Source organism: Arvicola amphibius, chromosome 4 (genome assembly GCF_903992535.2).
Source record: "Arvicola amphibius chromosome 4, mArvAmp1.2, whole genome shotgun sequence".
Taxonomy (NCBI): domain Eukaryota; kingdom Metazoa; phylum Chordata; class Mammalia; order Rodentia; family Cricetidae; genus Arvicola; species Arvicola amphibius.
This window is the reverse complement of record NC_052050.1, coordinates 8,558,245-8,571,733: the sequence shown is the minus strand read 5'-3', so window position 1 is coordinate 8,571,733 and position 13,489 is coordinate 8,558,245. Positions and strand designations below refer to the sequence as shown.

General features: G+C 49.2%; 1 long non-coding RNA gene across 3 annotated transcripts; it reads left to right on the top strand.

Moving 5' to 3' along the window:
• The first annotated feature begins 4,972 nt into the window (after nucleotides 1-4,972).
• Nucleotides 4,973-12,728, top strand: LOC119811956. Of its 3 annotated transcripts, XR_005285028.1 has the most exons (6): nucleotides 5,875-6,506; nucleotides 7,477-7,659; nucleotides 8,938-9,047; nucleotides 9,909-10,884; nucleotides 11,253-11,366; nucleotides 12,252-12,728. It is a non-coding gene; the product is annotated as an uncharacterized LOC119811956 (long non-coding RNA). The 3 variants fall into 3 exon arrangements; XR_005285029.1 differs by lacking the exon at nucleotides 5,875-6,506 and adding an exon at nucleotides 4,973-5,206 and having other exon boundaries at nucleotides 8,938-10,884; XR_005285027.1 differs by having other exon boundaries at nucleotides 8,938-10,884.
• The last annotated feature ends 761 nt before the right edge of the window (nucleotides 12,729-13,489 follow it).

Sequence of the window (13,489 nt, the reverse complement as noted above, 5' to 3'; positions counted from 1 at the left end):
TAGGTCTTTGCAATGGTTGGTGTGGATCAAGGTGGTAGCTGGTGGTGGGTGCTAGTCCAGCTGAGAGAGAGCAGATGACCATGACCATAGGGAGAATGTTAGGTTTCGAACCTGGGACAAATGGCCGAGGTGCCTATTTAACATACCAAAGCCCCTACCTGTTACAGGCTAGGGACTGGCTGGCATACACATCCCCCTCCCTGAACTCTCCAGCCCAGGCATTGGACTGGGCTGTCCTTCCCCTAGCTGCCCTTCTCTATATTATCCAGCCATTTTGGTTATCTAGTCCTTTTGTCTACTCTCCTTGGGCCTCCTGGCTGCTGCACCTGCTGTACCTTTTCCCCCTCTTCCTTCCCCTCCCCCATCTCCTCACAGGGCTCAGGGTCAAGTCTACTCTGGACTCCCCCAGATATCGCTGCCTCTGGCTATGCTCTCCCTCATCTCGACAAGAAACCTGCTCCGCCACTGTACCTAGGAGGAGCCATGTCCCTTCCTTGCCTTTTTCTTTCTTTTTTTTTTTTTTTCTTTCAGGAAAGGAGAGGAGCTGGTGGCAGACCTGCAGGCACCAGGGGTAAAGAATGGCTTTCCCACTGACATTTTCATGGGTTGAAAACAACTAGAGAGTCAACAGCAGAACCTACCATGGAGGAGCAGCCTAGGCCAGGAGATCTGAACTCACCTGCAGCTGGGCCACAAGAAGTGCATGAATCCTGAGCCCCACCTTACAGTTCTTCCAAGCTGTCTTAGCTGAACCCCTATCAGATCTGAGGGACCTCTGTGTCCCCACACTGCTCAGGACTGTGGTCACCATTCATCCTGATCTTCCCTCCAACCACAAGCTGGCATCTACCCTAAAGGAAGCCCAACTCCCAGAAAACCTTCATTATTATTATTCTTATTAGCCTTATTATTTATATCACTGTTTCTCTAGTAAGAGGCCATCTGGAGTCACAGTTTAAATCATCTTTAATCAGAATAACCCCAAACCTAGAACTTTCTCTTCTCTAAAATCAAACAAAACCAATAAAACTCACAAATGAAACAAGAGTTCACAAGTCAGGATGAAGTAGGAGCCACGCCCCTGCCCAGCCTCTCAGTTCAGATGGAGGGAATCTTCATTCTGAGAGAGCCGGTTGCCTAGTCTTTAAAGGAGTTGTTTCTTTTATAAAAGTATATGAAGGAGATCACATAAAGATCATAGGCCCTTGAACTGAAAACGTGCCATGTGGCCAAGCGGCTACGGCTCCTGAAGAGGGCTTAGCACCTTCTGGAACATTTCTGACTGCACTTCACAGTCTAATTTGCCTTATGCAGGCAAAAGACTCTAGTTGATGCCCCCCCCCCCCCAGTCTCAACAGATCCCATTTATGGGGGTGAAGAGAAAGGAGCAGCCAAGTGGCATGGCTTGTATGTACCTAGGGAAGCAAGAAGAAACATGGCTGATGCTATGATTGGCTCTGGGCTTGCTGTCCCAATTCCCTGGGGCTCATGCAGACAGTAGCAAGGACAGAATAGGGTCCATGGGTAGTTCCACACCCGGTACTTTTTCAGTCAAGGGTTGAGCTGGTAGAAAACCCACGAAGGCAGAGGCAGAACTAGGCAACCAAAAGTATAGCTGCAAGTCAGAATGTGCTCACCAGGAGATTGGTTCCCCAGAGAACATGGGCCATCCCTAGGGTCCTGTCACTTGCCTTCTTCCAGAGACGCCTGGCCCATGACTCCTCTTGGGTAACTCCCCTTGGAAGCCGTGAGAGTGTTCCTGACACATGCCCTTTGAATCTCACCGATCTGACTGCTGTGGACAGAGAGTTTCCTCAGTCCCCGAGTCCACTTTTCTAAGCATGGAGCTTACTTTTGACGGCAGACACACACTGACTCACAGGGCAGGTTTCCTGTTCTCATGCGGGTCTCCAGAGAGCCACAAGGCTATTTCTGTAAACCTGTTAATAGCTTGCCATGATCTATATGCTGTCTCCAAAAGTGGGTTTGCTTAATAGCTCATGAGTCAGAGCTGGGTTCTTGAACCCAGTCCTGGCCCAGCAAGCACCTGGGCTTGCTATGCCAGAGGTCAGCCGGATGTCAGGTAACACCATGAAGGAGTCAGAGACTTGGTGCTCATTTCATGGCCCATAGGCATTGCCCGCTGAGGCAAGCAAACACCTTACAAGCTAACCAACACATAAAAGTGCCAACCACGAAGCCACTATTCCAAGGGCAAGAAAGCCTGCCCAGCCAATATTGACATTTATCTGGGATAACTCTGGATTCCAGAAAGCTACTGGAAGGATTTCTAGAGGCTTGCTAGGTCAAGAGACTGAAACTTTGTCCCCAAACTCTTTACCTAAACAGAAGGACCAGCTAGGCAGATGTTTTGTAGATGGAACTACCCAGTACAATGTTATCAAGTTTAAGGAAGTTTCTAGAGGAAGAAGGGCAGGTAGGCAGACTTTTTGAAGAGGCGACACTGAATCTAAGATATGAAGAATTAAAGGGGTTGAGGTGGTTTAGAGTTGAGCATTAGGGAAAAATAACTTTCCGTGCGGAGGGACAAAGCCTGACACATTGGTAAGATCAGAATCTCGTGGTGGAGATGACAATGTAGACATTCAGGCCACAGGTCCTGAGCCCAGATAGGATTCCTCTTAGGACACACCAAGGTCCATTTTCATCCTGGGTCAGCACCAGATGCCCCCAAATGTTTTACTCAACTTCCTGTGTGACACACTCATGAACAGGAAGTGGGAGGCTAGGATTAGGCGGTGATGTCAGATAATTCAGATAAATTCAGAATGACTGCCTGATTACAAAGCAGATGGATCTGTATGTAACCCCACGTACGATTGGACCCTTGGACCTCCATCTGCAGGTTCGGTTTTAATTTCTGTCCACTGACCAAGACTCCAATGTTGTTACTACTTTGCAGACCATGTATCTGTCTTTCTCTTAAACATGACTGGTCTCTGCAATTCAGTTTTCTGCTGGCCCTGACACAGGCCTTTCTACGACTGAAGCCTTATCTTGCTGACTTCCTATTTCCTGCCCTGCTCCGGAGTCACTGACAGTTGTGCAGACTCCCATTACATGGTGACCAACTTGAAAGCCGACTGTGGTCTGCCCACATTTTCAAAAGATGTCTGCTCTTGGATCCTGCCCCCTCACGCTCCACCTGCCTCTCAAATGCCACTTCCTCCTAGGAGATTGCCCCTGCCTAGGTTCTCCCCCTGTCCCCAGGCCCCAGGTCCACCTGGATCAGCATGTGCCCCTGGGCGCCCCTGCCAGAGAAGGAGGCCACCCTATACATCTCTATGGCTGCCGTGAACACCCATGTGAGCTCAAGTCTAACAAGAATGTTTGAAAAGAGACTGATGGCTGGCAGAAATCCACGTGTGCATTCAAGTTCAATCCAGAGCCCGAAAGCCAGCGGGTTCCTCTAGCAAATGGGCAGAACTTGCAGCAACAGAGGTTTAAGTCAGAGTAGCCACGAATCAAGAACACATTGAAGCTGGGTGGTGGTGGTGCACACCTTTAATCCCAGCCCTCAGGAGGCAGAGGCAGGTGAAGCTCTCAGTTCAAGGTTCCAGGACAGCCAGGGCTACACAAAGAAGCCCTGTCTCAAAAAACCAGATGGGGGGAAAGCACATATTGAGATTCATAGGTGACCTGGTCCATCTGCCACTAGCTGTTAGAAGAAAAGTATGCTTATTTTTCTTGGCCAAATATCTACCAAATATCTGCTGGTCAGACTAGCAAGCTTTGTCAAAACCTGGAACAGACTCTCTGGAGGCTTCTAGAATGGCTACCTGCCAAGTGAATGAGGCATGGAAATCCTTTTCTTCAGCAGGAACACTGAAAATGACGAGGCTTGGGTCCCCTCACCCCACCCTGGATGTGGAGAGCCCTGCCAGTAAGAGTCGCAAAGCATTGCTGAAAACCCAGAGATCCTGAACCTGGGGACCAGCACTCCCACGAGCAAGCGGGTTGGAATGGGAGGCGCACAATGCTAATGATGATGAAGCTAATAAAACAGTGGCAGTTGTCTCTCGAATGCAAGCCAAGTCTGCATACCCTGTGGTACCTGGGGCATCTCTGCCAAGAGAATATAATTACTTCCATTTTATGCCAGCAGAAATGGAAGCGCTGGGATGCTAAGAAATGCTTCCAAGATCATCCCCACCCCAGAGAACCAGGACTCGAACTCTGGTGTGCCCAACTTCACACAAATAGCATCCATCAGCAGGCCCCTCTCTGTGCGTGGATGGCCTGACTCCAGTGGAAAACAATCCAAGTGAAGTATAAATAAGAAAGGAGCCATTAGCTGTGGAGGCCACTTGAGGTGATTGTCAAGTGTCTGGGCTGATTAACTGTGAACCTGAAGGAAACAAGTGTGCTTTTATGCCATGGATCTGCCCTGGGCCTGCTTGGGCCTGTTTCCCCCTCTGAATGAGGAAGCTGTGCTTCGCAGGAGCCAGGAAGAATGAGAAGAGGCCACGAGGGGCTGAATGAAGGGCTCAGGAGACGTACACAGTATTGCTGGAGACAGGAGTGGATGCCAGGCTGGGAGAGGGCCTCATGCAGGCATGACTGCGCAAAAGGGGGAGGTACTAATCCTTCCTAGGGCACACAGTAGGGCTGCTCTACTGGACAGCCTTGACCATGCTGGACAAACGTGGGTCCAGGTCAGTGATGGACTACATGAATAACATGCTTAAAGCCTTCGGTTCTATTCCAAACACCAAACACACAAGGGCACACGCACAGGGGACGATACATAGGCACACACACATAGGCACATAGGCCTCATTGTTAGATATTATCCTTAAAATTGAGATCAGTCAACCATCCATTCCGTGGGTGGTTCCAGAATGGCAAGAATTTTGCTTCTCAGTAGCACCAGCAAATACGGTATTGCCTTGGGAGAGTTGCCCTTGGCCTCAGAGTGCAAAGGCCATTGAGAAACAACGTGAAAGGAAAAGCCAGCTTTCTCTTGCATCTGCAGCTGCCACAGCAACTCCCCACATTCTCGCCACACTGTTCTTCTGCTCAGGAACAATCCATAGCTCTCTACGGCCTACAGGAAGAACTGGCGAACTGTTCTGAGGCCTGGAGCTCGTCCTGTTTCATAAGGGACATTTTGTTGAAGCTCAGCCACACCTACCCATTTTTTCTATTATTTACAGCTCCGGCTGGGCTACTAGGGGAGAGCTGAGTAAGTGCCATCAAGACTGGTTGACTGTAAAAGCCTGTACGACTGGCTATTATGACCTAGGGCTGTGTGCATGCTCTCTGAGAGATTGGTTTGTGTGTGTGTGGGGGGGGGGAGGGTGCATAGGACAACCTTAGATGTCATTCTTTAGGCCCCATCTACGTTTTTGAGATAGGGCCTTTTCCTGGCTCAGAGCTCACCAAATAGGCTAAGAGGGTGGCCAGGAAGTCCCTGGGATCTTCCTGTTTCCTCCTTATCACTAGTCCTGGGATATAAGAGTATGCTATCATAGCCACTAAATAAAACAAAAGCAAACAAAAAACCCCTTGGGTTCTGGGGTTCAAACTCAGGTCCTCATGCTTAACCTACTGACTGAGCCATCTCCCCAGCTGCTGGTTCTTACAGAAGGGGATGGTGTGTGTAGTCACGTTTCCTTTGCTGTGATAAAACACCATGACCAAGGCAACTTCTCGAGTTTATCTGGGGTTCTGGTTCCCGAGAGAAGAAGAGTTCATTATGGCAGCATGGGGTGAAAGTCATGGCAGCAGAAAGAGGAAGTTAAAAGCTTACGTCTTCCTCATTTTTATTTATTTTTATAGATACAGGTATCTTGCTTGCATGTTTGTCTGGGTATCACATGTATGCCTGGTGCCCACAGAGGCCAGAAAAGGACACTGGCTCTGGATCCCCTGGGACTAGAGTTACATATAGTTGGGAACGCCATGTGGGTGCAGGGCGTCACAACTAAGACCTCTGGAGAAGCACCAGGGCTCTTCACTGCTGACCCCGACTGGGACTCTGAAGCCTGTGGGGACTTGGAACGTTATAGATGAAAACTCATTTGTTCCAAGAGACACTTCTGGTGAAGGAAGGCTTCTGGAATCGAATACCAGCTTCCAACGACAAAACTGAGTCCCAGAGACTGTAAAAATCTGGAAAGGAAGTTTTGAGCTGTAAGGAAGGTCTGGGTCTGGGGACATCCTGGATTATCAGGAAGGATCCCAATTCCCATCCCAGGTGTCTTCACAAGATACGAACAGGAGCTGGACATGGAGAGGATGGGGAAGCCTGCAAAGATGGCAGCTAAGGGAACATATGCAGCTTGGGCCCAGGGAAGCCTGAAGCCCCCAGGAACTGCAGAGGCAAGACTCCTTCCTTAGCCTTCCGTGGGAACAAGGTTCTGCTACAATTCTGCCTTCAGACTCTGGCCTCCAAGATTTAGCCTTTATGGTTCCAAGTCCCCAAGTCTGTGGCAGTTTGTTATAGCAGCCCCAGGAGACCATGTGCGACACCTGGATGCCAGGTATGGGCAGATGGACCCTGCGATGGGGCAGAGCCTGGGAGGAGACACAGACGATAACAAAGAAAAATGTTTATAATTACAGTCGGCGCAGAGCCTGAACAGAGATGGGTGGGCTGGAGGGAGCAGAGGGTCTCCAGAGGAGAAGAGAGGACATCAGACATGTTGGTATTCAGCTGGGAGTTCCAGGGACCAAAATGGGCAGTGGTGCTAAGTCTGAACCCCCTAGCCTCTGCATCCTTGCCCTCCATCCCATTGGCAGAAGAATCCAAAGTACAAAAGAGTGGTCACTACTGCCCAGGGCCCACAGGACAGCTACAGGATGCAGGTGGCTGGCATTAATCTCCACCTACAGAGCAAAGGTTTGGGGCTGTGAAGTGGTCCTTCCACAGTGAACCCCAGATCTCACCTCCAAGTCTATGCTCGTGCTGGGCTGGATGGACGGCCCTTGCCACCTCTGTCACTCTTGAAAGTCCCCCAGCTGTGGTCAGATGCTCAACCAATAAAACACACTCCCTTAGTGAGGGACTCCGAACCCAACTCTTTGATTTCCCCATAAATTCTCTTATAATCTACAGCTACATCCACTAGGAGCCTCCCAGTTCGTCCACAGTGACCTGTTCCCCTCTCTGTGGTGCCTGCATGTATCCACTTTTAGTTGTTGTAAGGCTAGTGATGTTATTGCTACGTTGTTGTTACTGCCTGCCTTTGGCGTGCTCTGACATGTGTGCTATGCCCCAGTAGACACTGACACACAAGATCCCACTTATTATCACAGCAGCCTTGGAGCTACATTTTGTGTCTACGTTTTATAAGCAAAACTGGGGGCCCTGCCCAAGGCCTGGGGTGCTGATCCAAGTCCAAAGCCTTCTCTGGCACCTTGCCCGCAGCGTTCTTGTTTTATTTCTGCTAATAACCCTCAACACCCAACTTTTATGCACCATTTATGGTTTCTCTCTGGACTTTTATACAGTTCGTGGCCTAGTTCTCTCCTGGTGAGGTGTCCCTTTTTGCTTGGAATCAAGATGGGGCCAGGGGATGGCTGAAGAAAGAGGGTAGAGATCCGGCACACCCACCCTGTGAAGTCGCATCTGAGACCACTGACACCAAACCATCTCAGAGATGTCAGAGAGGGGCTGGGGAAGTGGCTCATGAGGTGAGGCACCTGCTGGGTAACCATGAGGACCTGAGTTCTACTCACAGAGCCAGGGTTAGAACCAGGGTACACCGGGCCACATCTGTAACATCAGCTCTGGGTTGGGGGAGGCGGACACAAGAGGACCATGGAGACTTTCTAGCTAGTCAGGCCTAATTGGAGAGGCCTGGGCTCAGTGAGAGACTCTGTGGCAGTGACAGAGTCACCTTCTACTTCTAGCCTCCCCATGCATGTGGATATGCACCTGCACAGGCACGAACACATACACACAGACATTCAAACACACCACTCAAACATCTAGGCATCGTATACAATGAGCTTGCTCCACACAACACACCCGGTCACCTACAAGGCAGAACACTGGTGGCAGGTGTCCCCTGCACCCCCAGAAATGCTATCACAGAAACTTTTGCCCCTCTACATCTTCAAAACACAACCTAGCACCCCCATGACTGCAGGGGATCTGGGAAAGCCCTTCTGTACTGAATGACTTCTCTACATCAACTCCTCAGATGGGTCCGGGAAGGTTGGCTAACATGCTGCCCCATCCTTCTGCCGACCACTCCTCCCTCCCCGCCAGAACCCAGCAGGGGATTTATTAGTTGAAGGGAGCCACACAATCTCTTTGTCACAATCACAGCCTTGTCCAGAAACAATGTTGCCTTTCAAATTGTTTTCCGCCTTGAACGGTGGATTTACAAACCTCACTGGTGGTTGGGAACAGAAACTGAGCGCAAAGACTAGCAGCCTTGTTCTACCAGGGGCTGGTTTAGTGTTATCCCGATAAGATAATCGCAGATAAAAGCCCCCCTGGAGGTGGGTGTTCCCCTATACGCCTCTAAGTCTGTGTTTACATAGGCAAAGGCTGAAATTTGGGGGCAGCTTTTTCAGATGAAAGGGAAGAAAAGAGTGGGCATTTTCTGGGTCTTCTCTCCAAAAGGAAGTCGGATATAATTGTAGGATGTTGGGTTTGTCTCTATAAACAGTTCAGAAGGGAGCCGATCTGGCAATTTCCAAAATGGTGACTTAAATCCCTGGCTGTGCTTTTCTTGTGGCGAAGCTGGCTGCCCCTGGTAGCTGGGTCTTCACACTGCATGCTGAGTTCATTTCAGGGGCCCCCATTTGATGTGTGCTGACAAATCTTGAGAATAAAAAGGGGCAAGACATGGCTTAGCTGAGCTGCTGCTGCTGACCACACGGGATCTATGGGATCTGTACTGTACGGCAGTATAGAATTCTCACTGTTTTTATATGTTTAAATGAAATGCTCTCTCCAAGGAGGAAGAGGACAATGAACACAAATCTGATTTTAATGAAGAGACAACGGAATATGCTCTACCGGGTGACATGCGCCTGCAATGTGAACACTTGGAAGGTGGAAGCAAAAGGTCGTAAGTTTGAGGATACATAACTTGGGATACCCCCAAAACCAACAAACCCAACAGAAATAAAAGGCATTGGTCTAGAACCGCCTTCTTCACCTGTCTCCCTTGTGCCCTGTACTCTCTTGGGCCTTGGGTAGGATAGATGTCCTCATGCCAGCAGAGCTTACGGAGTGTGGGACATTGGATGGGGACTTTCTCAGAGGACAAGGCACCCAGGAGGGTGTGAGTTCTCTGGAGAGGACCGAAATCACTCCAGACTCTGCTGGTGGCTTGGGGGGAGGACCTGCCTTAGACTAGACTGGATTTACCCAGTCGGTCACTTCCTAGAGTTCTGGGGCCAGCAGGAAATGGGGAATAGGACACATGGCCTACTGCAGAACTCAGGTCTCAGAAGATCACTCTAACATTTCATCCCAGAGGCAGAGTTTGGAGATCTCTGGAAGAACTGGCCTCCACTGGCAGTTCTCACCCAGATGTCTGGCACAGCTGGGGCATTACCCATAATGCCTTCCAGGAGGCTGAAGATCTGGAATTCCTCTTAAAGAGAAGGAGCCCAGTGGCATCTAGCGGGTGTTCCCCTTGCACTGTAGAGAGACAGAGGGATGGATTTGAGGGGCTCAAGAGAGGCATGATGCTAAGTAGGAAGCCCCAGGCCAGATGGAACTCTTCAGGATGACACTGAGTGACACAGTTTAAAGAACACATCAATTTCCACCCATCTTATGCTCCCGCACAAACCCACAGTCTACACACTCATATAACTTGGCATGCTGTTCTAACTCTGTCCTAGTATTTTCTATGGAGTTCTGGGGTGGAAACCAACTGTTTTTTGTTTTGTTTGTTTCTTTCCCCTCTTTTATATAGTGCCTGGTACATAGTAGGCCTTCAAAACTTCGGGCACATGGTGTGGACAGGGGCTAAGGATGTTGCTGAGTGTGCTACACCACACATGGCGTCCTCCATGACAGATTATTCATCCCAAAGATGAAGCGCTCTGCGATGAAGCCAGTCCTGTGCTATGGATGCAGTGTGGATGTAGTAGGATTGGAGCTGTTGGGGACCACAGTTCTCAGAGTGTGACTGCCATTGTCGTCCTAGTAAGAACAGATGTGACAGCCCACAGAAGACCCTTCATAAGGTTAGGCCTGCGGCATTCTGTCACAGAAAGAAAGGGTGGGAGGCTCATCGACCCTCACTTGAGATTCAGCTACTCCCCTTCATGCCTCCCTCCACGCTGAACATAGAGCACTAACAGAAGGGAGGGACACTATCCATCCAGCTTGAGGAGCTTGTCATCAACATTGGGGTGAGACTTTCTAGCGGTGCAGCTATTTTAGGGGGTCACCCACATTCTTGTAACTAGTCCAATAGACTCCCTGGGTCCCCACGATGAACATGTGTGGAAATATGCCTTTGCTCTGCTGGTGGGGTGAGTAGTTATTCATTCACATCTCCCTGGAACCCCCTCTTTTCCAAGGAAGGCTAAGAATGCATTCTACTTCTCCCTGTGGGCTTAGGGACCGGGGATGAGCAAAGAAGACTTAATAGACACTGAATCCAGACAGCAGAGCAGAGGAGCTGTGGACGGATCTGACTTAAGTGTGATTTTTCTTCCTCCCACTGGGATTTCCTTAATAGGCTTTTCCTGAAAGACCAGGTGCTTTCTATCAAGAACAGTTCCCTTCCAAACCATAAGGGAGGGAAGAGACCCCCACATGGGCCTGCTGCTCTTATTGAGAACGTGTGTCAAAAGGGACAGAAGGCAGTATGAATGCCGTATGCCCAAGTGAAATCCCTCAAGACTCGAGTTCTGACTTGAAGAAAGCCTGGTGGCCAAGAGGTATTACAATGTTGATGGCCTTTTATTTACAGCAGCCCTGGGGAGGGAGAGTTGGGGAGGCCACGACAGCAAAAGCAGAAAGCAAGCAAAGGCACACATCTGAATGCTGCCCTTCCTGTGGTGCGGAGGCAACCACAGGGGGACAGTGTTCTCCAGATTCCAAACCTGTCACCCGGGCTCTGTGTCTTGACAGTAGGCTCACGAGACATAAACGAAGGCTCCCTACTCTCTCTCTCTCTCTCTCTCTCTCTCTCTCTCTCTCTCTCTCTCTCTCTCTCTCTTTGTGTGTGTGTGTGTGTGTGTGTGTGTGTGTGTGTGTGTGTGTAGAAACCAGAGGTTAATCGTTAATCTCTGTCATTTTTCTTCAGGAAGTCTCACAATTACCTGGAATGTGCCAATTCCGCTGGACTGACTGGCTAGGATCCCCAGGGTCTGCCTATCCCCTCCTCCCTGTCTCCAGGATTACAATAGGATGAGACTATGTGAGTCTTAGGGGATGGAACTCTGGTCTTCTTGCTTGCATGACCAACATTTCCCGAACCCTAGCCGGGCGGTGGTGGCGCACGCCTTTAATCCCAGCACTCGGGAGGCAGAGGCAGGCGGATCTCTGTGAGTTCGAGACCAGCCTGGTCTACAAGAGCTAGTTCCAGGACAGGCTCCAAAGCTACAGAGAAACCCTGTCTCGAAAAACAAAACAAAACAAAACAAAAAAAACATTTCCCGAACCTTCTCCCCAGCCATTGCCCCCAATTTTCCCGATGAACTTAGGTGACTCTTTTAAGACTGAAGTTCAGAGATATTCAGTTCATAAAACCTTTGCAGAAAGCTAATACATGCCTTTGCTAACTAAGTTCATCCCAGGGTTTCAGAGACTCTCATTAGCTGGCGGAGAGGCTTGGGTGGTCTCCTCCATGGTGTATCTTTAGAAGAGTCTTGGAAATTCATTGCTCTATTCAACAATCAGTAAACAGAAGAACTTGCATTGTGGCCTCGTAATATAACCAAATATTATTTGGCAGATACAGTACCTCACATTCTGGATAGATTAACTCACTAATTCATATGGTTCCCATAAACACAGTTGCCATGCTCTGAAAGACATCCCAGAAATCTCCCAGAGCCTGTTCATAACCACACAGCCACCCACAGCAGAGCCTGGACTTGAACCCTAAGCATCACTTCTGTACATGCTTTCTGCCCAAAAGGAATCCACAGGCTCCGCCATAAAGGTCTCTTCTCTTGCCTTGGTGTCCTAGCAGGTGCCTGTAGGGAGCCTCCTCTATGAGACTCAGCTGGGTCCCATGCTAAGCTTCAGGCTGCAGAACAGCCTGCCCTGGAGAGTAATGCCGTTCCTTCTCTGCTCACAGTGAACCACACTGGTTTACTTGGAACCCCCGGGGCTACAGAAAAAGGATAGCCTGTTTTTGTTAGGCATGAACCAGGGAGGACACAGGTTTGGAACTGTTTCTGGGAAGTCATCGTGCCAGAACACAGAACCTGGGGGAAAAGCCTACACTGAAGAAAGCAGAACTGAGAGAGAAAAATAAGCAGATGTCTAAGGATACAATTTCAGCCTCTGGACCAAACTGTGCCTGAAGCCAGAATCCTTGGATTCCTTTCCTATGTGAATCAGCAAACTCTTGTGTTTTTTGTTGTTGTTTGTTTGTTTCTTTGTTTTGGGTGTTTTAGCATAGGGGATAGGGAGCTATGCCTCCACGTCTTGTAAACAGTATAAGTGATGAATATAAATGTACTTGTAAATAAGAATATTATACTTGTAAATAAGAAGCAAGAAACTTGTTCAAAGTCTTGAGAAAGGATGCTAGGCTTGTGGAAACAGAGAGAGAAAACCAGAGCTCAAAGTCCTGGTGTGTGCGGGGACACCATTTATCAGATTATAAACAGGAGATCACACACACACACACACACACACACACACACACACACACACACACACACCACGGAAGCCAGAGGAAGATGCTGGGTGTCCTGTCTGTCATCCTCTATCATGGTCTCTCACTAAACCCTGAGCTGAACCTAGAAGCCAACAGATCTCATCCTGTCTCTACTTCCCACGGCGCTGAAGTTACAGACCATGCATGGTTGAACCAGGCTTTTTAGGTGGGTGCTGCATCTGAACTCAGGTCCTCACAGTTATGCAGCAGGTACACCTTTCCTACTGAGCCATCTCTCTAGCCAAGGATCCTGCAGAAGTCACTGAACAGCATCACCTACCTGCAGATACATTGTACCTCTGACCAAGCTTCCTATTTGCTAATAAGGGTGACAGACTAGTTAGACAAGGAGAGAGGGGTCAGTTTATCTTCTCTACTGGAAGGTTTTGACATACAAAAGCTGGTGGCCTAACCAACAGACATCCTGACTCAGTAGCAGACAGCGAGCTATATACATTGCCCGCGTGCATACAATCCAGCAACTATCTTCTTGGATCAGTTGCTGAGTTTATTTATTTGAAACTGATACCCTCCAAACAGAGAGGAAGGGCTGGAGAGACGGCTCAGTGGTTAAGAGCTCATCCTGTTCTTGCAGAGGATCCGAGTTCTCTTCCCAGCATCCACATCACAGGGCTCACACTGTTTATAAT